Here is a 23668-nt window from a genome sequence, read left to right as displayed (position 1 = left end):
CGTTCCCACCACCAAAAAGAGAGAAAGAGAGACTTTTGGGCATTCAATGTTTCAACTCTAAACCTACCACCAGTGTCAATGTCCTACCAATGCCAAGATTCCTTCTCTCTCTGCACTTCACCTTCTAGCCTCTCACCTGATACTTTAATTGCTCTTACCTCGACATTTCAGGTATTCAATGTTCCAATTCAAAACCCACCACCAGTGTCAGTGACCTTTCACCGATGACTCAAGATTACTTCCCTCTCTCCATTTTACCTTCCATACTCTCACCTAATATTTTCATTGCTCTTGCTTTGCACATGGCAAATACAAAGGTTAACCACAGTTTGATCCCCAGGGCTGTATATGGTCCCCTGAGCACTACCAATTACGTTCCAGTTCTGCCTCTCTTCTCTAGTTTCTCCCATATCCTAACATCATCCTTTCTTTTTCTTGAAAATTTACCAATCCAAAGCAGGTTTACTGATCCAAAGCAGGAATATTTATTCAGCTTACTGGTCCCCTTAAAAAAATAATAATAGGGGCCGGAGCAATAGGACAGCGGGTAGGGCGTTTGCCCTGCATGCAGCTAACCCGGGTTCGATTCCCAGCATCCCATATGGTCCCCGAGCACCGCCAGGAGTAATTCCTGAGTGTAGAGCCAGGAGTAACCTCTGAGCATAGCCGGGTGTGACCCAAAAAGCCAAAAAAAAAAATAATAAATAAATAATAAATAAAAAGCTATTTTCCCATAGTACTCCCTCGATTTCAATAAATACCAAAAAAGAATTTAGAAAGTAATCCTTGATTTCTTTTTCTCCTTCACATCTAATCTAAAAATTATTGGCACTGTAAAAACAAAAACATTTAACCTATCAGTAAATCTTAAAAACTCTACCACTTGGGTGTGGTGTTGGAACATTGTACGTGTAAAACTCTATTATTAACAGCATTGTAAAGCATGATACCTAAATAAAAGTTGGAAGAGAAAAATTTTTTCCAGGAGTGGCACTGAGCACCAGGCTGAAAGTAGCCCGAAGCACAGCCAGGCCTGACCCTCCCCCCCCAATGAAAAATTGGGGCCAGAGAGATAGTACAGCAAATAGGGCATTTTGCTTTGCATATGGTCAAACCGGGTTCAATCCCAGGCATCCCATATGGTTCCCTAAGCACTACCAGGAAAAATTCCTGAGTGCAGAACCAGGAGTAACCCCTGAACATCGCCAGTGTGACCCAAAAAACAAAATAAAACAAACAAAAAAAATTTACTTCTACCAAAAAAGCTTTTTAAATCTACCTACTTCTATTTCTACCTTTACCATCTTTCTAAATTGCTCCTTTCTAAATTTACCATCTTTCTAAACTGCTTTCCCTCAAGCTCTCCTATAATTCAATTAACAGCTTACAGTCCACAAGAGTGTTAATCAAATGTAATACCCTGCTTAAAATCTTTTAATTGCATTTGGGTGGAGCAAGGAGGCCCACACCCAGTGGAGCTCAGAGAATCATGTGGCACTGAAGATCAAATCCAGGGCGCCAGCATGCAAGACATCTTGTGGCTAGGCTCCAACCCTTTGAAGACATCTCCCTGATCATCATTCCAGTGGAACAGGAGCAATAGTATAGTAGGAAGGTTTCTTGCCTTACACATGGCTGACCAGGGTTCAATTCCCAGTATCCCATATGGTCCCCTGAGTACCACCAGGACTAATCCCTGAGTGCAGAGCCAGAAGTAAGCCCTAAGCATTGCAGTGTAGCCCCAAAACCAATAAATACAAACAAAATCTAAATCCCAGAGCCCGATCTCTGGCATCACATGTCCCTCTCCAGCAAAACCAGATGTAGCCCAAGGGACCTGAGCAATGCCAGGTATGGCTCTGGTAGAACCCAGCACCAATGCATATTCTGGCCATAGCCCAGTTGACCCAGTTGGTTAAATATCACCAGGAGTAGCACCTAGTTCCCCTCTGCACTTGGGAGGCCCTTCACTCTCTAAAAAAAATCCAAACCTCCTACAGGAACTGCATGATCTGGTCTCTTTATATGTAATCTTATCTTAAAAGCTATTACTTCGAGGCCAGAAAGACAGTACAGGCACTTAGGCACTTGTCTTGCACACAGTCAACCAGAAATGACCCCAAAGCACCAAATCCAGAGTAGCCCATGAGCACTGCCAGGTTCAGCCCAAAAGCAAAGAAAAATAGACTAAGTCAAAGTCACAAGAATTTTGTTCTCAGTATGTGCATAATCTAGGAGGAAAATTAACTATAATAATGTATAATTAACTATAATAATGCAAAGCAGAGAATATGCCATTAAATGCTGATACAAAGTGCTATCAAAAAATAAAGGGGTAGCAAAGTGACTCAGCAGTAGAGCACATACCAGAGTCAATTCCTGGCAGTGAAAAAAATAATGTGAGAAGAAAGTGATAAGGAAGTCCTTATGTAAGAGGATGGTTCTATCATATCTTCGAAGATTAAGAAAGTGAAAACATTCGAAACATGCCAAACAGCTCAAGAAAAATACAAAAAGGGAGAAAATAAAAGGCACAAAATTGACCTGGAGGAGAAACACAGTAGCCTAAAACTCAGTAGCTAAACTCCTGCCTTAAGAGATAAAGGAAAAAAGTACCACAGAGGCAAGCTGCGGGGGTGGGGCTGGGGAAGGGCAGTTGGGCAGGAAACTGGGGACACTGGTGGTGGAAAATGTGTACTGATGAATTGGATGGGTGTTGGAATATTGTATGACTGAAGCTCAATCATAAACAACTTTGTTGGGGCCCAAGCGATAGATAATACAGCAGGTATGGCATTTGCTTTGCACACAGCCAGGTTTGATCCTCAGCACACCATATGGTTCCCTGAGCACTGCTAGGAGATTACTGAGCACAAAGCCAAAAGTAAGCCATGAGCACAGCAGATATAGGAAGGAGAGGAGGAGAGAGGAGGAGAAAGGAGAGAGGAGGGGGAACAGTTACTCAATAAATTATTTTATTTTAACAGGAAAAAAGTCATGAGGGAGGAGAAAGAGAACACAGGCTTCTGGGCGGGGAGCCAAAATGTTTTTGAGGGGTTATTACAGCAGGTAGGGGTGCCTGCCTTCATGCGGCCAACCTGGGTTCAATCCCCAGCACCCCATAAGGCCCCCTAACCCCCATCAGGAGTGATCCCTGTGCACAGAGCCAGGAGTAAGCCCTGAACACCATCAGGTGTGGTCCCCAAAAGGAAAAGAAAATTAGTTAAGAAATCTAGCCCTCCTTGCAAAGATTAATCTTATTCTGGGGCTGGAGAGATAGCACAGCAGGTAGGGCATTTGCCTTGCACACGGCCGACCCGGGTTCAAATCCCAGCATCCCATATGGTCCCCTGAGCACGGCCAAAGGTAATTCCTCTGAGTGCAGAGCCAGGAGTAACCCCTGTGCATCTCCAGGTGTGACCCAAAAAGCAAAAAAAAAAAAAAAAAAAAGATTAATCTTATTTAAATCCAAGCTAATGACAAAGTAGAATTCCACGTTAAGTAGGGGATTCCAAATGCAAGAAAAATTTTAAATGTTATTCTTTGTAAACACATCATATATACTATAGCTATCAAGTATGTAAGTAGTGCTGTACCAAGTACATTTTGCAGACACAATTTCCATCAACCTCATATCTCACTAAGAATGTTAAATATTTACATTTTGTGATCTTCACAAAGATGAGTTAAACAAAATATTGCTGAAGACTGTCTGAAAGTAGTTGCTACACACCCAAGACCAAATTAAGGTAAAAAGAAAAACGACTCTTTTAGGAAAGACTCAATCACATGTCACATGAGTTGCAGATTCAACTGCAGTAAATTCAGACTGAATTTTTCTTTCAGGACCCAAGGCAGTACAAAGGTTAAGAAAGACACTTGCCTTGCATGCAGCAAACCCAGTTTGATCCCCAAAACTGCATATAATCCCCCCCAAACACCACCAAGACATATCCCAAAGCACAGAGTCAAGAGTAATCCCTGAGCACCACTGGATGTGGTACAAAAAAACAAACAAGAAAACACTTCAATAAATCACTTCCTGAGGTACAAGAGAGAAGTAACAAATAAGGGAGGGAAACTGGTAGAGAGCTTATTTGCAACTTGAAAATCTCTATTTAAACTCTGGCAACAATTAAAACATGCATAATGTGTTTCATCAATTTAGCAGCAAGGTTTTAAGAGTATAGGCTTTGGTGTCAGACTACTTAGGTCTGTCCCTGTCCACTACTTAACATTTCACATTGCTTAGTCTCTGTGATTCAGATTCCTCAACTAGAGAATAAGGACAATAATAGTACCTACCTACATCAGGACTTCATTACATAGATTACATTAGTGCATGTAAAGCACTTAGAACAAGACCGGGATATAAGAATGCATTAGCTGCTGCTAGTATTGTAGTTGCCTGATAGCTCTGCTGACTATCAATTTTCACATCTAGTTCAAACACACAATAGTTTCCAAGCCAGATCATGCAGTTTTAATGTTCCTAAATCAATAATTCACATACCAAATTCAAAAAGTAGCTCTATTAAATGAATAGATGTCACTGGCAAAATAAAAACAAAAACATTGAGGCCAGAGCGATAGTACAGAAGGTATGGTGTTTGCCTTCAACAGTCAACCCACGTTCAATTCCCAGCACCACATATGGCTCCCCTGATCCCTGCCATCAGTGATTCCTAACTGCAGAACCAGAAATAACCTCTCAGCATCACCAGCTATGACTCATAAGAGAAAGAGAGAACGCAGTCAACCCAGGTTTAATCCCCGGCATCCCATATAATTCCTGAGTGCAAGGCCAGGAGTAACCCCTGAGCATCGCTGCATGTGCCCCCCGCAAAAACACACACACACACACATACACACACACACACACACACACACACACATATACGTATATATATATAACACATATGGAATATTACTCACTGTAAGAAAAGATGAAATTCATGCAATTTGCTGATACATAGAAGGATCTGGAAAGTATGTATCATGCTTAGTGAAATGAGTCAGAGGCAGAGAGACAGTATGATCTTACACATATGCAGGATATAAAGAAATATATTAGGGAAACAATGCTCAAAGGCAATGGAAATGAAAAGCAAGAGAACTGTCCTCAGTAGGAAGTTTACCACTGGGGGAGGAGAGACTATTGGCCAGAGAAGGGAACACTATAATGAAGGGCAGTGGTCACTCTGGATGAGAAGTGGGTGATGAAAGAAGGTAAAGTGATATGCATGATACTTATCAGTAACAGTATTGTAAACCAGAGTGCCTGAAAAAACAAAAGAAAAAAAGTGCCTGACATAGAGCCAGACTAGGGGTGGTAAAGACTAGGGGACACTGAGGGAGGGAAGTAAAGTGACTGGTGTTGGAATACTGTACACCTGAAACTCAATTATAAATCACTGTATCACTGTCATCCCGTTGCTCATTGATTTGCTCGAGCGGGCACCAGTAATATCTCCATTGTGAGACTTGTTACTGTTTTTGGCATATCAAATACGCCATGGGAAACTTGCCAGGTTCTGCTGTGCAAGCGAGATACTCTCGGTAGCTTGCTGGGCTCTCCGAGAGGGGTAGAGGAATCGATCCCGAGTCGGCCACATGCAAGGCAAACACCCTACCCACTGTGCTATCACTCCAGCCCTCAGACCTCATTAAATAAAAATAAATACAAATATATTAAAATATATATATAAGGGCCGGAGAGACAGAACAGTTCAGCCCCTTTGCCTTGCATGAGACAGACTTGGATTCGATCTTTGGTAGCACATGTGGGGTCCTCCGTGCACTTCCAGAAGGGATGTCCGAGCACAGAGCCAGGAATAAGCCCTGAGCCCAGCTGAGTGTGACTCCAGACCAAACCAAACCAACAACAACGACAAAAAAGCGACACAGGCACTGTGACACCATTAATGAACACCTCCAGAGAAACCACCATCTTTCCCATTTCAGCTAATAAAGAGAAAGATAAAATGGGGGTCACCACCCATTAGTGAGAGTTTCAAAGAAACAGCCCCAGAGAGATGAATTCTTGGTCATATTCAATTCAGGAGTATGGACATAGGCAATTTCCTTGCACACAGTAGACCGGGGTTTGATCTGCAGCATCCCATATGGTCCCCCGAATACTGCCACGAGTAATGCCTGGGCACTGAGCCAGGAGTAAGTCCTGAGCATCACTGGGTGTGGCCCAAAAGTCTAAATAAATAAATAGCTTTTTCCAGGAGTGCCTAAGACAGACCAAGGACATAATTCTACAGGACAGCAACAGCCTTACCTATATGAGGCCCTGGGTTCCATCCCTGGTATCAGAAAATAAAAAAATAAAGACAGGAAGTGCCAGAGAGAAATGAAGTAGCATGTTCAAGCAAATATCTTTGGTTTGAACGAACCCTCGGAATCTAAGACAGGACAATTATAAATAACTTTGTAATTTACTTTAATAAATTTTTAAATGAGTATATTTAAAATTCTATGTATTCTATTATTTTATATATGGGTTGACTTATGATTTGCGAAAGTAGTTTTTAAAGTAAAACACCATCTAGTTGGTGGGTGGCCACGTAGTCTTTTGACGTCCCGTGGAATCCAGTCGGTAACAGCTCTAGTCCAGCGGTCATCTCTGAATCACATTACATGTCCGACCCATCTGATTTTTGATGTCTTGGCAAATGAGACAGCATCCCCGATTCTTGATCATCGATGAAGGTCGGAACTCCGGATTCCTTCTCTCACTTGAGTAAGACATGATACTCCTAGCATAGTTCTTTCAAATCCTCTTTGGGATACCCGAATAGTGTTCTCATCCTGTCTGTGTAGGGCCCAGGTCTCTGAGGCGTACGTTAGCACAGACAGGAAGAACGGTGGAATTGAAAAGATGTGCCCAGAGTCTGAGGTCCTTCGTCCTCTTAACCACTTCTTTGACACTCTTCAAGGCGTTCCAAGCTACTCTCTTCCTCCTGCGCAGTTCTGGCACCAAGTCGTTCCTCATGTTGAGTTCTCGACCCAGGTACACATAGCTGCTGCATTTGGAGATGTTCGTTCCATTGAAAACTAATGGAGCGTCGGGGACTAGAGATTTTTTTTTTTCCAGAAAGCTCTGTGTCGGTGATATACATTTCTCCAGTTAACTAAACAGTAGGTATTAATACTTGCTAGAACTTCATAAGGAGTCTTCAGGCTGTTTTGTAGAGCTATTTTTTGTTGTTTTGTCTTGGGGCCATACCCAACAGTGCTTCAGGGCTTACTCCTGGCAGTGCTTGGCGAACCATATGGGGTGCCGAAAACTGAATCCAGGTTAGCTACAGGCAAGATAAGTGCTCTACCTGTGGTACTACCACTTTACTTTTTTTTTTTTTTTTTTTGCTTTTTGGGTCACACCCAGCGATGCTCAGGGGTTACTCCTGGCTTTGCACTCAGGAACTACTCCTGGCGGTGCTTGGGGGACCATATGGGATGCCGGGGATCGAACCCGGGTCGGCCGCGTGCAAGGCAAACGCCCTACCCGCTGTGCTATCGCTCTGGCCCCACTACCACTTTACTTTTTTATCCAGTCAGCTGTCTTGAGCACACAGGTTCTTACCAGAGTTTGTGCCATTGTGAACAGTGCTTCAACGAACACAGGAGTGTAAATATCTTTTCTAGAGTGTGTCTTTTGGCCCTGAGGGTACATTCCCAGGAGTGGAATGGCTGGGTTATATGGAAGCCCAATTCCTAGTTTTATGGAATGTCCATACTGTCTTCCAAAAAGTCTGGACAAATCATTCCCACCAGGAGTGAAGGAGGGTTAACTTTTTCCCCATATCCACACCAACACTGGTTATTGTTCATTTTAATGAGTGCCAATCTCTCTAGTGTGAGGTGGTATCTCATTATTGCTTTGATTTGCATTTCCCTGATGATTAGCGATGCACTTTTTCATGTGTCTTTGGCCATTTGTTTAATTCCTCCGTCCCTCTCGGAGAGCCTGGCAAGCTACCGAGAGTAGCCCGCCCACATGGCAGAGCCTGGCAAGCTACCTGTGGTATATTCGCTATGCCAAAAATAGTAACAACAAATCTCACAATGGAGACGTTACTGGTGCCCGCTCAAACAAACCGATATACAACGAGACAACAGTGCTACAGTGCAGTGCACAAAGTTTCTATTTAGCTCTTCTCTCCATTTTTTGATGGGTTGGATATTTTTTCTTGTACAGTTCTACCAGTGCATTATGTATCTGGGAAATTATTCCTTTATCAGATGAGTAGTGGGCAAAAGAATTCTCCCAATCTGTGGCTGTCTTTGTATTCTGGTCACCTGTTCCTCTGAGGTATAGAAGCTTCTTAATATAGTCCCATTTGTTTATCTTTGCTTGCACTTGTTTTTGTCAGTAGCATTTCATCCTGAGTGATAGAACAGCGGGTAGGGCATTTGCCTTGCATACAGCCGACCCTGGTTCGAATCCCAGCATCCCATATGGTCCCCTGAGCACCGCCAGGAATAATTCCTGAGTGCACAGCCAGGAGTAACCCCTGTGCACCGCCAGGTGTGACCCAAAAAGACAAAAAAAAAAAAAAAGTCTGTAGCTAGGGGCTAGAGCAATAGCACAGCGGGTAGGGCGTTTGCCTTGCATGTGGCTGACCTGGGTTTGATTCCCAACATTCCATATGGTCCCCTGAGCACCTCCAGGAGTAACTCCTGAGTGCAGAGCCAGGAGTAATCCCTGTGCTTCGCCAGGTGTGACCCAAAAAAAGAAATCTGTAGTCAGTGTCATGGAAAGTTCTGCCTCTTTTCCTCTACAAACTTTATGGATTCAGGTCTTCATTTTGATTTGATTTTTGTGCATGTTGTTAGAAAGAGGTTTGAGTTGGGTGTTTTTTGTTTTGTTTTCGTATGTGGCCAAGCAGTTTTCTTAACACCACTTATTGAAAAGACTTTCCTTGCTTCTCTTCATTTGTGCTCCTTAACAGAAGATTAACTGACTATATACATGAGGGTCTGTCTCTGGAATTTTCAATTATATTTCTTTGATGTGAAGGTCTGTCCTTATTTCAGTACCACACTGTTTTAATTGCTTCTGATTTGAATTACAGTTAGAAGCTGGGGAGAGTGATGCTACCCATCTTCTTTTTCACCAAGAATTGCTTTGGCTATTCAAGGTGGTTTATTTTTCCAAATAAATTTCAGGAGTGTTTGATCTATTTCTTTTTAAAGTGTCATGGGGAGAGAAGGGGGATGGGAAGGAAGAGAGAAGGGGGAGAGAGGAAAAGAGAGGGAGGGGTAGAGAAAGAAAGAGACAGACAGAGACACAGCGAGTGAGAGAGAGCAAGCAAGAGAGAGAGAGAGAGGTGCCTACCCTGGAGGTGGAAGGGTGGAGAGAAACTAGGGACATTGGTGGTGGGATATGTACAATGGTGAAGGGAAACATATTGGAACATTGTATGACTGAAACCCAATCATAAGCAACTCTAATTGTGCATCTCACTATGATTTGATTTTTTAAAAACTAAAGAACAAATAAAATAAAAAGTGTCATGGGTATTTTTATAGAGACTGCAATGAATCTGTATAACGTTTTGGGGGAATATTGCCATTTTGAGATGTTAATCCTCCCAATCCATGAGCAGAGATTATGTTTCCATTTCCTCATGTCTTCTCTAATTAGTGTTTTGTACTTTTCTTTATATAGGTCTTTCACCTCTTCAGTTAAGGTGATTCGTACATACTTGATTTTCTGAGGCATAATTGTGAGTGAATTTTAATATTGTGTCTTCTATTTCATTCTTTACATATAGGAAAACCATAGAATTTTGGGTGTTAATCTTGTAGGCTGACACTTTACTACACAAATCTACTGTTTCTGGGGCTGGAGCAATAGCACAGCAATAGCACAGCATCCCATATGGTCCCCTGAGCAATGCCAGGGGTAATTCCTGAGTGCAAAGCCAGGAGTAACCTCTGTGCATCGCCAGGTGTGACCCAAAAAGCAAAAAAAAAAAAAAAAACAAATCTACTGTTTCTAGAAGCTTTTTTGTAAGAGTCTTAAGGTTATTCTAAATATAGTATCATGTCATCCACAGATAGTAGGATCTTACTTCTTCCTTTCCTAATTGGAGTGCTGTTAATATCATTTTTTTACTTAATTGTAATGGCAAGTACTTCCAAGGATGTACTAAATACAAGTATGAGAGTGGGCAACCTTGTCTTGTGCCTGATCTTAGAGGGAAAGCTTTCCATTTTTCTCCAGAGTTTTTGCCGTGGGCTTCTGGTAAATGGCTTTATGTTAAGAAAGGTCCCTTCAATTCACATTTTTAGAGCTTTTTTAGAGCTTTTATCATGATATGGGTCCTAGATCTTGTCAAATGCTTTCTTGACATATATGATTTTAATTTTTCCTTATATTAATATAGTGTTTTATACTGATTGACTGGTTTATATTAAACTATCCTTGCATTCCAGGATGAATCCTACTTGGTCATGGTATATGATCTTTTAGATAGTTGTTGGATCCAATTTGCTCATATTTTATTGAGGATCTTTGACATATCTGCTCATCAGGGGTATCAGTCTAATTCTCCCTTTTTGTGTTTTGTGTTGTTTCTGTCTGCCTCATAGAAATGAGAGTGTTTCTGTTTCTTCGTTTTCCTGAAAGAGCCTAAAATGAATTAGTAGTAGTTCTTTAAAGTTTTAAAAGAACTCACTAGTGAATCCATCTGGGCCTGGGCTTTTGTTTTAGGAGAGATTTCTGATTAACATTTTGATTTCCTCGATAGTGATAGGTCTGTTCCAGTGTTCTGTATCTTCATGGTTCAGCCTTGGTAGATTATAGAAGTTCAAGAATTTATCCATATCTTCTAAATTCTCTCACTGCATGGGATAAAGATTTTCAAAGTAATCCCTGATGATACTTTGAATTTCTGTGGTATCTGTTGTTAACAGGGATTAAACCAGGGTTGGCCACATGCAAGGCAAGCACCCTACCCACTGTATACTATCACGGTGGCCCCAAAGGCAACTAGATTTTATACACTGCTGGAAGAGAAACACTAGGCAGCAGAACAAATAGGGAAGGAGGGGGAATTTTTTTCAGGGGTGGGCCGAAGAGATAGTATAGGAGTTACGGCACATTCCTTGAATGTAGCAGATTCAATCCCTAGGTTCAATCCCCAGCACTGTCTCTGAAGCCACCAGGAGTGATCCCTGAGCAAAGAACTAAAAGTAAGCCCTGAACATAGCCAGGTATGACCCCCAAAACTCAAAAAAGTTTTCTAAGAAGTAAAATTAGGACCACTCAAAAGAAACATAGACAAAGAACAGGAATATAAATTTACTTAAAGGAAACACTTAAAGATTAAAAACTTATTTTAAATGTTCCACTAACAATCAAGTAAGTACAAATTTCAGAAACAAGTAACTATTTATTTATCAAGAGAACAAATTTTTTTTTTTTTTTTTTTTGCTTTTTGGGTCACACCCGGCAATGCACAGGGGTTACTCCTGGCTCTGCACTCAGGAATTACTCCTGGCACTGCTCAGGGGACCATATGGGATGCTGGGAATCGAACCAGGGTTGGCTGCATACAAGGCAAACGCCCTACCCGCTGCGCTATCACTCCAGCCCCAGAGAACAAATATTTTTAAATAACATTACTGGCAAGATCTATGTATCGATCTCATACATTGCTTATGAGAATATAAATTGGCCTTGCCTTTCTAAAAAGCAACTGTTTTGATCTCAAGTGCCCCAAGAAAGATATACTTTGCCCTCCACTTACAAATTTCTATCTTTGACCAGAAAGCAAAGCAGGTAACGCATTTTGTCTTATACGTACACAACTGATGTGGGTTTGATCCCTACCATCCCATATGATCCCCAGAGCCATGAGTAAGTTATGAGCACTGCCAGGTGTGGCCCCAAAATAAAAACAAATAAAAATATCTATCTTAATTTAAAAAAGTAAATATCTGTTGAACAAGTCACCAAAGTTTTGTTTTAAATACGAATACACAATAAATGTAAACACTATGGAAATGGTTTATATGCATGATAATATATCTATTTTTAAGTTTTAAGTTTTTTCTTTTTCCTTCTCCTTATTGTTTTTAAGACATTTTTTCTTTCCCCCCCTTTTCTTTATTGTTCTTCTGCAATGACCAGGGATCACACAGGCTAGTTGCAATGCTTGCACACTCTGTTGTAATGCATCACAGACTGCACACTTTACTGTGACACTGGGAATCCCGATAAATTGAGCTGTTGGGACTACATTTGTGTATATGGAATAGTGTTGGGGATTATTCTCTTCCTTCCCACGCTGGCAAGACAGGTGTCTGACCAGTACGCCATCCCTGGGTCTCCTGATCCTAAAGAATCAGCTCTTCAATCAGTGGGGATCTTGTTTAGTGCAAGGGGCAGGAAGGGACATAAGGCTTGGAGCCACATTCAAAGATACTAAGGGTCTTCTCTGGCTTGTACTCAAGTGATTACTCCTGGCAGACTCAGGGGACCAAATGGGATGCCAGAGTTCAAACCAAATCAGCAGGATGCAAGGCAAGCATCCTACCAGTTGCACTACCGCTCCACTCCCTATTTATTTATTTTTATTTCTGGGTCACACCCAGCGATGCACAAGGGTTAATCCTGGCTCTGCACTCAGGAATTACTCCTGGCGGTGCTCAAGGGACCATATGGGATGCTGGGGATTGAACCCAGGTTGGCAGCGTGCAAGGCAAACACCCCACCCGCTGTGCTATTATAGTTCCAGCCCCTCCACTCCCTCTTTAAAAAGTGTTTTTAAGTAATTAGAATGATACTAAAATTCATATTTAAAAATAGCAGGTTTCAAAATAAGATATATAGTGAAAATATGCGCTAGGGGAAAATATATTCAAAATGTTATTTTGGGGTGAGGCTGGAGAAATAACAGGAGGTCCAGGTTTAATCCCCCAGCAACTCATAGTCCCCTAAACTCTCAGCAACCACAATCATGGTAATAACTGCACTAGAAAACCAAATTACAATAAAACCCAGCAATTCCACTACTGGGTGTATATCCAAGAGAAAAGGAATATGTCCACATAAAAATGAAATATTTATAGAAGCTATATGTGAATAACCAAAATACTAGAAACAATACCAGGTCTTTTGTGATACAGCCATTACCAGTTAAAAGGAATACACTACTGAAACACGAAACATCACAGCTAAATAGCAATAAGGAAGAAAAAAGAATCCAGAACCTTCTTCTCAAAAAAGGAGTACACGTGGGCCAAAGTGATAGTACGGCAAGCAGAGTGCTTGCCTTCCATGTGGCAGACCCAGGTCGGTTCCCCAGCATCCTTTAGGGTCCCTCAAGTACCACCAGAAGTAATTTCTGAGTGCAGAGTCTGGGTAACACCGAGCATCACCAGGTGTGGCCCAAAAACTAAACCAAAAAAAAAAAAAAAGGAGTACAGGAAAAGAACATGATGCTGCTGAATTGTCCTAGGTAGATGGGTCTAGGCTAAGAACTCTGGGGCCTTCTCGGAAGGGAGGTAGCAGATTCCCTTTTCTCCCTATAGGCCCAGCAGCTCCCAGACACACACAACATCACCAGCATAGAAATGGCCCAACTCCACAAAAAAAACCTTATTAAGCCGCCAAATTATTCCAGCTCCATAGCTCCTTAAGTGTACTCACTCTCCAACTCCAAATTTCATAGCTCTGACAACCCAGTAGGATCACAACTAATATGATGGGGAGTTACATCGAGAACCAAGAGTTCAATGAGTGAAAACAACGCGGAAGGCTCAACTAACAACAGCTCAATAAATCCTCAAGACAATGACTTTAGTAACACCACTGTAAGATATAACAATTATCACAAATTGACCTTTATTGATATATATTTTGATAATCCCATTCCCTTTTTATTGTAACATGCAACAAATAAAATCTGTGCCTGCTAATGGGGCAGGTGTGGTTGGTGGTTGATGATAAGCTGAGGACATAGATGAAGAGAAGATCACACTCATAGTAAGATTGGTGCTGGAACACTGATTTCCATAACAACTCTATTATGAATAACTTTGTAAATCACCATGTTATAAATGTTTTTTAAAGGAATAAATGTTTTTTAAAGGAATACAGGATCAGGGAAATAGTTCAAGTGTTAGAGCACATATCTGATACATGCAAGGTCATGACTTCAAACTGTAGACACTGCATGGTTCCCAAGCATCACCCAGGTGTTCCCAAGATACCCGGGTGTGACTTTCACAATAATTTTGAGGCTTTAAAAAAAATAAGATTTTTGGGGCTGGAGTGATAGCACAGCGGGCAGGGCGTTTGCCTTGCACTTGGCCGACCCAAGTTCGATTTCCAGCATCCCATATGGTCCCCTGAGCACTGCCAGGGGTAATTCCTGAGTGCAGAACCAGAATTAACCCCTGTAATTCATCAGGTGTGACCCAAAAAGAAAAAAAAAGATTTTAATTAGGTCTTACATGTGGCCAACCTATGTTTGATTCCTGGAACCCCATATGGTTTCCCTAGCCCAGTCAGAAGTGATCTCTGAGCTCAGAACCATGAGTAAGCCCTAAGTACCACTGTGTATGGTATAAAAATGAGACAAAACTAAATCCAAATAGTGCAGGGCCAGAAAGACGTGAGTTTTGTACACAGCAAGCCCAACTGTAATTTTCTTACACTGAAATTGTTTAAAGACAAATATTTGTAATTCATCTACTAAGCAAAGCAGCATCAAAGTAACAGGTATATTTGTACATAGGAAACAGGCTAAAAGCACCACTTTTATTTTTCCAAGGTCCAATGTAGCCAAAGTCAACTAAAGTTAGGAATTTTGCTTTTATCAATGCTTCTAGTTTCCTGACTTTGCCTTTATTCAGAACTTAAGCAGCGTTCTACAATTTGAACTCCTTCTTCCCTTCCTAAACTAAAAGGAAAAAGGAAGTTATTTTCCTAAGTAATTAAGTATCTTAATATAAACAAGTTAACCACATTTAAGATCTTACTATCTAATGAGAGAATTTGGACTGGAGTGATAGCACCGGGTAGGGCGTTTGCCTTGCACGTGGCCAACTCAGGTTCGATTCCTCCGTCCCTCTCAGAGAGCCCGGCAAGCTACTGAGAGTATCCCGCCCGCACGACAGAGCCTGGCAAGCTACCATGGTATATTCAATATGCCAAAAACAGTAACAAGTCTCACAATGGAGATGTTACTGGTACCCGATCAAGCAAATTGATGAATAATGGGATGACAGTGCTACAGTGCTACAATGAGAGAATTTAAGCTTTTGATCCTGGTTAGAAAAATGCAAGGTATTAAACAACCAAACCTAAAAAGGTCCCTATCAGCAGCAGCCAAGCCCACATCCCACCACCATCACCGCCATAAAAACGCCATGTAAATTCATCTACCAGTCATGTTTTAGAGATTCATAAATAAATCTAAAGAGAGATTAGCTGCAAAATTTCTTAGGTGCCCATTCCCAGCTGAGACCTCTGGGGGAACTAGAGAGGTGGGCATGGCAGCACCCAACCCCAACAAAGCCCAAAGCCACAGCAGCCACTCCCACACACCAAAGCCACTGCTATGCCTCTGGCCAGACTGCCCAGTTAAATATTCTGGATTTTTAGGAGCTAAATCTCCAGACTCTACAACACTGACATCCTAGTAGTAGCACACCAGATTGGATGGGATATAACATAGAAGTCAACCAATCTCTAATAACAAAAACATTAAGGCAGGTTTCCCTTGCAACAATAGCTTAGTAAACCTTCAGTCAAGCACTTAATGTCCCCATGGTGAGATACAACAATTTTTACAAGTTTTCTTCTACAGAAATATTTTTTTGATCATCCCATTAGCCATTTAGTGGTAACAAGCAATATAAAATAAATTATTGTGGGCCTACTACTTGGGCATACTTGTGGGGTGGCTGGGAAAACCGAGACAATGATGATAGTGGTGACGGAATTGGTGTTGGGATACTGAATACCTGTAACAAGCCATATGAACAACCTTGTAAATCACAGTGTTTAACTAAAGTGGGGGAAGGGGAGAAGTACATGTCAAGATGGCAGGCAGGAGTAGGGGTGGAATGGCAGGCTGGGGTGAGGGTCTGAGGGTAGGAGAGGAAACATTGGTGGAGGAAAGTTGACAACTGGTGATGGTGTTAGTGCTGAAACACTGTCTAAAATTCAACTATGAATAACTTTGTAAATCACAGTGCTTTAATAAAAATTTGTTTAAATGTAAGGTATCAACTACATTTAAACCATATTGGTGAAGAAAGAAGGGACATCACCACATACAATGTAGCACAGCTCCTAGATTAATCCATTTAAGATGACTTAAAATATATTACTGCCGTTAAATCCCAGGTCCCTTGGAAAGAAGAAATGGTAGCAAAGTCTAAGTTACCTATGATTGCTGCAGATCTACTTCCAAGAACTGCTACTACATACAAGAGATATCTATCTTACTTCTAAATTCAAACAGTCCTACCCAAACTCCTAACCTTTAGGATCAGCACTTCTCCATTTTTAAAACGCTTTCCTGAGTGGAACAAAATAGCAAGCAGTGAAAATGGCAAAAAAACGCAAAATCTGTCCCTGAGAGAATGGTGCGAATAGGATCATCCTCCTTTACATATGTCACTCCAGGAAAACTGCCAAGAATGGTTCACTCCTCTAGACACACTTCCTGCAGATCCTTCTGACTCCTTCTTAAACACATGTCAGTATTCTCATTTTCCTTTAGTTTCAATCTTTCTGTTGCCAAGTGCACATTTTTTATTGCCAAAAATATATGACAATATCATATCTATTTATTGACATCTATTTATCAATCCTTATGTTTTATATCTCATATCTTATGTCCTACATCTGAACAAATATCCTAAAGCCTGTAATACCATATAATTGTATATAATGGCACTTCTACCTTTAATTATATAATTTCCTCTATGTTGTATAAATAAAATCTCTTACAAATTAAAGATTTATCACAGAGTTGAAATAACAAAATAAGAAAGCACAAAAGCTCTCCATTTTGGGTTGTTTTTGTTTGTTTGTTTGTTTTTATTAATCATATCCAGGATGCTCAGGGCTTGTTCCTGGCTCTGAATTCAGGGATCACTCCTGGCAGTGGTGAGGGACGCCAGGTTAGCACATGAAAGGCAAGCTCCTTGCCCAATACACTATCTTTCCAGCCCAAAAAACTTTTAATTTGTAGACTTATTTCCTTTTTCTCTAGTCCTATTAAGAAAACATATCAGAAATCAGCCTAATTCATGAAGTACTCTATGGTAATCAAAATCTATTAAATATAAAGATGTGTTTGGCAGGTCCAAAGTAAGATGTAGCTTTTCAAATATTCTATTAAAGACTTTTTTAAGGTTATAAATTTACCAGGGAACCTTTTCTAATAAAGGAATTCTCCCAGAAAACTAAAAAACAGGCATAAGATTTTTGTACTTTTACAGAACTAGATTTTTCTGGCACCAATCTTTCCATTGTAATTTGCCATATGGTAGTTGGCAAGCCAGGAGAAAAGACAAGACATGAGAAAGTATAAAAGATAGAACTTTACTAAAATAAAGTATATTAACTAATTTCCCTAAATAAACTAATAATAAAATGAAGTCTCACTAAATTGTATGCTTAGGAATGCTCCGTTCCTTTAGAACTTAAGAACCACCATTAATTCAACTACAGTACAAATTAACAAATCTCACTGTAAAAGGAGTTGAGCAATCAGAGCTATTCATAGATAAGTATGATTAAATTATGGATGAATAATAAGCCAAGTGAATAAAGTCCATTTATTAAAAAGCGAGTAATAATCAAAGTGGGCAATGTTCACAATTATAAAGAATGAACTTTCATATTTTTCCCACACTCAGATTTTGCATTTCTCAATAAGCTGGTAAAGAATTGAATGATCTATAAAAATGTGCACACCAACCGTACAATGACTTATAGAACAGCCATTTTGGTTGCAGTCTCTAATATTCCCATTTAATCAATGCAAGGAATTAAAAAAAGTTCATCCTTGGAAACTGCCACAAATAACACATCCATCTTGTGAAAAAAAATTTTATACTTTTCAATTTAAACATGTGAAAACAGGGGGAGAGGGGGAGGTATACTGTGATTCTTGGTGGTGGAATATGTGCACTGGTGAAGGGATGGGTGTTCGAGCATTGTATAACTGAGACTTAAACCTGAAAGCTTTGTAACTTTCCACATGGTGATTCAATAAAAGAATAAATTAAAAAAAAAAAACCTAATTCCCATCATACTGGGAATAGAGAAGAAAAAGAATCAAGAAAAGTGGCATATGAGGAAATAAACTGACAGATATATAAATTTAGATATTATACAGAATATGAATAGGTTATGCTTGGCATGGGATTATTTTCTTTAAGTTGTATTAAGACAAAACAAGGGCCGGAGCGATAGCACAGCAGGGAGGGCGTTTGCCTTGCACGCGGCCGACCTGGGTTCGATCCCCGGCATCCCATATGGTCCCCCAAGCACTGCCAGTTGCAATTCCTGAGTGAAAAACCAGGAGTAACCCCTGAGCATCGCTGGGTGTGACCCAAAAAGCAAAAAAAAAAAAAAAAAAAGACAAAACAAGAAAAACCCACCATGCTTCTAAATCCAGAGACAAAACATTTACTTTATAACCACGCATGGTGTTTTATCTTGATTCTGGCCTAGATATTGTAAAAACATTTCTTTTTTCACTATTTTCAATGTTATTTTTTTAATTCAATCACTGTAAGATACACAGTTGAAACACTGTATGAATGAACCCCAACTATGAACAACTTTGCAACTGTAAAAACATTTTCAAAACAATGAAAAGAATCAGGTTCAGGTTCTATACAGGGTATGGACAATATTAAGGGATTATCATTTTCACTGTGAACATATTATTGAGGCTACATTAAACATGTTCTTATTTGCCCAAAAATAAATGTGAAAACAAAGGGAGAAAACTGTAAAAACAAAATGGTCATGTTTTATAGTCTTCCAAACAAAAATTAAAATATTAAGGAAAAATAAAAATCTGAAATAGAACTAAAAATTATGTCAAAGACAAAAAAAATTCTTACATAAGCTACACCAAAAGTTTCTTAACAATTTAATAAAACATTAATGAAAGAGTTACACCTATCTCATGGATTAAAGATTTTTAAAGGAGCTGCAGGAAAATGTTTCAAACTGTTTTCTCTGTTCCTATATCCAAAAATACAGACCTAAATCAACTGTTTCTAAAGATAAACCATCTAGTGTTTAATAAAAGGAAAGATATCAGATAGTGATAGTACAGCAAATATTGCTCTTGCCTTGTAAGCGACCAACCTAGGCTGATCCCAGACACCCCATAAGGTTCCCTGAGCCCAGCCAGGAGTTATCCTTAAGGGCAGAGCCAGGAGTAAGCCCTGAGCACTAACAGGTGTGACCCCCAAAAAAAAAAAAAACTATCAGGTGCTGGAGAGATAGTACGGTGGTAGGGTACCTGCCTTCCATGTGGCCTACACAGATTGAATCCCCAAAACCCTATATGGTCCCCTGAGCCCTGCAAGGAGTGATTCCTCAGCACATCAGGAGTAAGCCCCGACTGATCCCTGAGCACAGAGTTAGAAATATGCCCTGAGCACTGCTGGTGTGGCCAAAAAAAGAAAAGAAAAAAATTAAATCAACAGGGGGCTGTAGTGATAGCACAGCGGGTAGGGCGTTTGCCTTGCATTTGCCTTGCACGCGGCCGACCCAGGTCCAATTCCCAGCATCCCATATGGTCCCCTGAGCACCACCAGGAGTGATTCCTGAGTGCAAAACCAGGAGTAACCCCTGAGCATTGCTGGGTGTGGCCCAAAAAGAAAAAAAAAAATTAAATCAACAACAGCAGAAGTGGAGAGATAGTACAGCAGGTAAGGTTCTTGCCTTGCAGGAGGCTGTCCTGGGTTCAATCCCCAGAATCCCATATGATCCCCTGAGGACCTCCAGGAGTAACTCCTGAGCACTGATCCAGGAGTAACCTCTCAGCATCACTGGGTGTGGTCCAAGAAACAAAACGAAAAAAATCAAACAGCAGCACATGGTCTTTGGGGGGGAAGGGGGAGAGGAGGTGATAAGGGGGAATGCTTGAAGCCATGACCAGTGGGTGCTCAGAGATCACTCCTGGCAGTGCTGGGAGGTAAGAGAAAAGACCATATGCAATGCCCAAGATCAAACCAGGGTCAGTTGCTGGCAAAGCAAGTACCTTAGGCCCTGTACTATCAATCCAGCTCAACAGTCTTAATATAGCTTAAATTAAGTATTATAAATAACATTCAGATCCTTCAAATGAGTTAAATTTATAACATGCCACACCCAGTTCATTCTCAAGGGAGTAAACCATGAAAACAAAAGCTCCTGCTTACTACTTTGTAGTTAAGCCTCTATCCCAGGTGCGTTGTATTCAGTATTACCACTCTTTCATCTCTTTTCAAAAGCCAACAATTCTAAACTGTACAAGTATGTCTAGTTCCCTTAAAAATACCTTTATATTATATTTTGTGTTCAAGGCCATGCCAAGCTTTCAAATACTTTTACTCTAAAAAGGAAATTCCTTTTCACTTTCTTCACTGAAATGTGTCTTCTTTGGTTTTGCTTATTTTCTATACAAGAAATGTTCTCAAATCAGTGTTTCAGTTTTAGCTGTTTACTAATAATACCTCTGTGTAAACTTAGGTTACTCACCAGACAATGCCTTATAATACCTGGATAAAAATGAAAGGGTAAACAAGAGGGCATAATGAAACAAAGTACACCACATGTAAGCAACTCCATTCAATTTTATCTCTGCCTCAAATTCTCTTAAATAAACTCATGTCAAAGAGTCTCAGCATCTAAAAAGAGGCACAACAGTGTATGTAAGGCAGACACAGAAAAAAAAATAGAAACTAAGATTCAAATATAACCTAAGAAAAAATTCCCACAAAAAGAATAAATATAGCCAAAGAGATAGTACAGCAGGTAAAGCACTTGCTTTGCTCGAGGCCAACCCCAGCCAATCCAGGTTCCACTCCCTATGGTCCCCTGAGCCTGCCAGAAGTAATCCCAGAGGATAGAGCCAGGAGTAAGCCCTGAGCACAGCTGGGTGTGACCCAAAAATAAACAAAAAAGAATCAAAAAGAAAAGAAAAACCATGAGCACAGAGCTCAGATACTGCTACTGAATGCTTTGCTTTTGCTGCAAATCAAAATCAATTAAGTGATCAAAATAATTTCTCAAACTCTGACTTGAAATATAATTAACACTGTGATGCAGTACAGTAGTTCTCAAAGCTGACTGCACACTGGAATCAAGTGAACAGACTTACAAATAGTGACGCCTGAGTTCCACCCTTGAAGATTATTCTGATGTAATGGTTGTTTTCTGACCCTCAATCATGTTATTAGTAATATTAGAAACTCTGAAAGCTCTCCAGGTGATTCAAGTAAGAAGGAAAGTTGAGAACCTCTGATGTAGTATACAAATGAATAAGAAGTTTCCAAAAACAATTTTTCTCATCAAGTGCAGTATCAGCAAATTAATTTATTCGCTTTCATTTTATTTTCAATGCTAGTGTCAGTCTACTAAATTGGGGTGTTTTTGCTCAATATTCTACAGTTTCAATTTTACTATCTTTTTTTTAGAGGTGGGGAGGTAGAAGATGCCAAGGATGGAACGCAGGGCCTCATAAATGTGAGACATGTCTCTACCATGATAAGACCAACCCTTTCAAATAGATTTTATAAACTAAAATCATCACCATACTCTAAAATACAGACTTAAATAGGATATCCTTTATATTACAATCTTTTTTTGCCACTTGCCTCAGTTTCCAGCAGAAAGGGCAGATTTTTTTGTTGTTGCTTTGTTTTAGGATCACACCCATCGGTGGAGGGAGGGGGGCTGTTGTGATTAACCCTGGGGAAGTAGCACAGCTCAAGGGCCCGGCATTGCTAAGAAAGAATGGTTTCCACATACAAAGCATGCTCACTTGTGCATAGGGCTATCTCCCAGCCCCCATAAATGTTTTAATGTTACTACATTTCTGGTTTCACTAAAAAAATGGTTCTTAAAGTGTGTGGTTTCCTAACCAGCATAAGCATCACATGAAATAAAGCCGATTACCCAGGTCCCTTCCAAATCTACTGAATCAGAAACTGGATGTGAGGGCAGTGGTCTAGTTTACTCAGCCCTCCAGGTGATTTGATGCGGGTTAAGGTTTGAGAACCACAGCACTGAAGAACTCGGGTTTCTCTGTACCCTCTACCAACCCAGTACAGAGTTTACTATGCCATACAATATTCTAAAAGTCCTGCACATTTAATTTGTGTGAAGGGGGAAAAAAAATCTGAAACGTGAACATGAGACAGATACAGATGAAACTTTTGCACATGGCCTTTAAATTGCCGAGAAAGTGGTGGCACTAGAACTTAGACTTTATTCTACTTTGGCAAAGGGACGCCCTAACCTTTCCAGGACTCCTCTTTCTGATCAAGTTCCCCACTTACCTCTCTGGTTAGGCTACTCCTCCCCTTTCTCCTTCAAAGGGTGCATTCTGCCCATGACCTTATTTCCCATCCCAAAACAAACGTCTCAGGGCAGGCACCTGAACGCCAATCACTTAATCCTGCTTTTAGGACCCTCTCTCGGGTCCGAGATGGCATGCCGGTATGAGGACGCTGAAGTTTATTCCACTAGGGCAGTAGGAAGCTTAAGTGTTCCAGTCCTCTGCGGAAGTCCCAAGAACCGACTCCTGGCCCCACTGTTCCCGTTCTCCAGCTCTGACACCCCGGCCCGCTTGCACCAGCCCAAGCCCTCTTCCCGGTCAACTTCCTCGCGCCCTCCTGGACCTACCAGGAAACTATTTCTCCCCGTCCGCCTCCCGGGGCATGCATGTCATCTGGCCCGACTCCTCTCAGTAGAGAGCATTTCCTCACTCCCCAGGCAGACCCTTTCTTCAGCCCCGTCTCAAACCCGAGCTATCCCTCGCGGATTGTTTGTTGTTGCTGCTGCTGCTGCTGCTGCTGCTGCTGCTGCTGCAGCCGCTTGCACAGACCCAGGAACTCCCAAGCCAGCCCCGACCGTCCCAAGCCGGAGCAGCTGGGGGGGGGGGGGGGAGGACAGGGGGGTTGGGCGCTCGGGTTCCTCTTCCCTGGAGCTGCTCAAGGTCTCCGCCCGCCCGACCCTCGCACGACCCGGCCGCCCCTCAGCTCCCCGGCGGGCACCCTCCTCCCGGGGACGAGCTGCCTGCCCGGCGCTCGAGGGTCTCCACACCCCGTCCCGCCCTTCCTCACACGCTCTCGCTCGGACGCCGGCCGTTTCCTGTCACCCGGGACCCCGGGCGGCCCTCGGTCTTCCCGCCGCCCTTCTCCCTCCGACCCAGGCCACTCCCAGTTTCCCGGCCCCTCCGGCTGCCCGCGCTCCGGACGGCTCCCGGGCGTCCCGGCGGCGTCGGCTCCCCGGCACCCCGGCCATCCCGGGTCCTCACGCCCCAGTCACTCCGTCCGCCCTCGGACCCGGGCGTTCCGGGTGGCCCGGGTCACCCTCTCTTCTCTCGGGAGAGCTCAGCAGCTTTCGCCTGCCCCCCCCCCCCCACACCCGCGCCCGCCCCTCAGGGACCTGCCC

At 41.7% G+C, this 23668-nt stretch overlaps 1 protein-coding gene across 7 annotated transcripts in view; it reads right to left on the bottom strand.

The window, feature by feature from the left end:
- The window catches only part of NUMB (NUMB endocytic adaptor protein), a 147248-nt gene that overhangs the window by 123203 nt on the left and 377 nt on the right, over positions 1 to 23668 (bottom strand). The window lies entirely within an intron of this gene.

Source organism: Sorex araneus, chromosome 3 (assembly GCF_027595985.1).
Source record: "Sorex araneus isolate mSorAra2 chromosome 3, mSorAra2.pri, whole genome shotgun sequence".
NCBI classification, from domain to species: domain Eukaryota; kingdom Metazoa; phylum Chordata; class Mammalia; order Eulipotyphla; family Soricidae; genus Sorex; species Sorex araneus.
The sequence above is the reverse complement of the archived record's forward strand: the minus strand, read 5'-3'. Positions and strand labels throughout refer to the sequence as shown.